General features: G+C 43.6%; 1 pseudogene; it reads right to left on the bottom strand.

The window, feature by feature from the left end:
- Positions 1–209: 209 nt before the first annotated feature.
- Positions 210–2,171, bottom strand: LOC115586560 (zinc finger BED domain-containing protein 4-like; annotated as a pseudogene).
- Between the last annotated feature and the right edge of the window lie 226 nt (positions 2,172–2,397).

The raw sequence follows: 2,397 nt of genomic DNA, 5'->3' as shown, positions 1-2,397 counted from the left end.
TCTCTCTTGGACTCCCTCTCTCTCGCAGAGCCTAGTGAGGTGTGCTCTTATAGTACTGGGAACACCGGGCCCAGGTGTTCCCAGCACCTAACGACGCCCAAACCCCACCTGCTGGGCATCTGCAACACAAAGAATATCAGCAAACAGCCCAACAGCACCAGAGGCATGGCCGTCACAATGGTAAAATGCAGGATGTGGATAAGTCTGCTCTACTGAATTCCACTGTCACCTCCTCCAGTGGTCCAAGGGTCTCTGCCAGGTTCCTCTGCTGACCGACATGAGAAATGTCCATGGTCGCTAGCATATGCAGTGATGGCTCCTTTTTGTTCGATCATCCTCACCAACATGTGTAGTGTAGAGTTCCACCTCGTCAGTACTGCCTGTATGATAGAATGCTGTGGGACATCTAGCTCCTCCTGAATTTTAGACAGGCGTTGCTGTGTCATAACAGAGTGGTTGAAGTGTGTAGCAATTTTCTTGAGCTTTGCCAGAATGTCCACCACCACTCTCTGGCAACTGAGGCCATCATTTATAACCAGGTGCAGTATGGGAGTGCTGCAGCTCAGGTCTGGCATCTCAACAAGGTGCAATTCCTCAATCACGGACAGAAATGTCTCTCTAATGTACTGTCCTGTGTGGGACTGTGACAACGATTTAACATTAAAGACAAGTTGGACCTTTTTCCAATCCTTATCAATGAAATGAGCAGTCAAGCTCATTAGTGCTTCATTTGAACCTGACCAACAGTCAGTGGTAAAATATTTTTTTTCCTGCATTTTCAACTGACAGCAGTGTCTTTATTTTGCTGAGGACTCCTGTATAAATCTCGTCCTTCTTCTTTGTATGGAAAAATGTTTCTGTTTTTAATGGGTATCTGGGCTCTGCCTCAGCCATAACCGTTTGTGTGTAATAAATGGAGAGGAGACATGGAGTGTGTCTATCACATGAACTGTATTGAGAACTCGCGCCAGAGATATAAACAAAACGGCACTTCCTGCTTTTGGTCGGGCCATACCATTTTCATGCAGACACTGGGGGGGGGGGGAGCTACCACTATAGAACAATCCCATAACAATAACCCTTTTAAACCCTGCACCCTCAACAACTGCAAAAGGCAGGATGTCAGTGGCTATCCTCTCCATCAGGAGTTTGTCAATTTCTTCAGTTCTTGGATCATTTAGAGTCCATTTTGTTGTTTTCTCTAGCTCTTGTTTGAGGGTTGGCTGTGTCAGTGATGAGGCTTGAGGCTGTGCATCTTTTTGCGCATTCTTGTGTTTTGATTTATGGTTAGATGTATTTTTAAATCTGAGGCTGCCAGATCCCTGGCTCACAGAGGCTGTACAGATGTTGCATGTGACTGTACCTGATGAGCCTTTTGTGAAATACTCCCATACTTGACTTCGTCCACCACTTGCCAACTGTCAAAATAAAAAGTAAACAAGCCAGGTGAGACATAAGTAAAAATAAAATTATTGCTGCTACAGCCACAACTATTACTACTACTACTATTATTATTATTATTGACAGCAATAATAAAAAAAAAAAATAATGATGATATTATTACGATCATCATTTTTATAATCATTAAACAAGACAAAGGTCCAGAGTCCTGCACGGGTTTGGGTACCCGATGGGTAACCCGCACAATTTGGATGAAACGGGTGAAAAATAATGTCCTGTGTCGGACACGGGTGCGGATCAGGTCGGATGCCTAGAGAGCGCGGGTCGGGTTTTGCGATTGTCATTTTCATGGCGTCATGTGCAAAAAAAACCAAAACAACCAAAACAAAAAAATATTTAGCGGCACATCTACAAAAATATGCCTGTATTTCAAAATGATAAGCATGTATATTTCATATGAGCTAATTCATGCGTGCTTGCAACCTCCCAGAACTCCCATTTCCCAGCTGGCTTACTTTCATTTTTAAAAACTGTGTCAGTCTAATTTTGCTTCAGGTGCAGGTCGGGCGTCGGTATCAATTTATAGCGGGTTGGCTCGGGTGCGGAATGTAATTTGTGCTACTGTCGGGAAACGGGTCGGATGCAGTTTTAAGTACGACGGGTACGAGCGGGTGCAGGTTTGCAAAATAAGACCCGTGCAGGACTCTGCAAAGGTCACTCCTAATGTTTTTTTGTGTGTGCAATAGTTAGTCCCTATTGAGCTACCTCATAATTACAATGTCAACTTGCTTATCCCTTTACCTGCACTCTTTTAATCCTATCCATCAAGCTACAACAAACCATTTTCAATCAGCATTTACTGCCTGCCTTCTAAAATCCACTATTTAGTGATGCACTCGTTAATGCTGCGGCTTAACGACAGTCAGGAATGCACACTTAATTGGATTTCACACAGGTGCAAAGGAAAAGTTAACTTTTATGCACAAGCTATGTTGG

The sequence above is a fragment of the Sparus aurata genome, chromosome 8 (genome assembly GCF_900880675.1).
Source record: "Sparus aurata chromosome 8, fSpaAur1.1, whole genome shotgun sequence".
In the NCBI taxonomy this organism is placed as follows: domain Eukaryota; kingdom Metazoa; phylum Chordata; class Actinopteri; order Spariformes; family Sparidae; genus Sparus; species Sparus aurata.
This window is presented reverse-complemented; position numbering and strand designations above follow the sequence as displayed.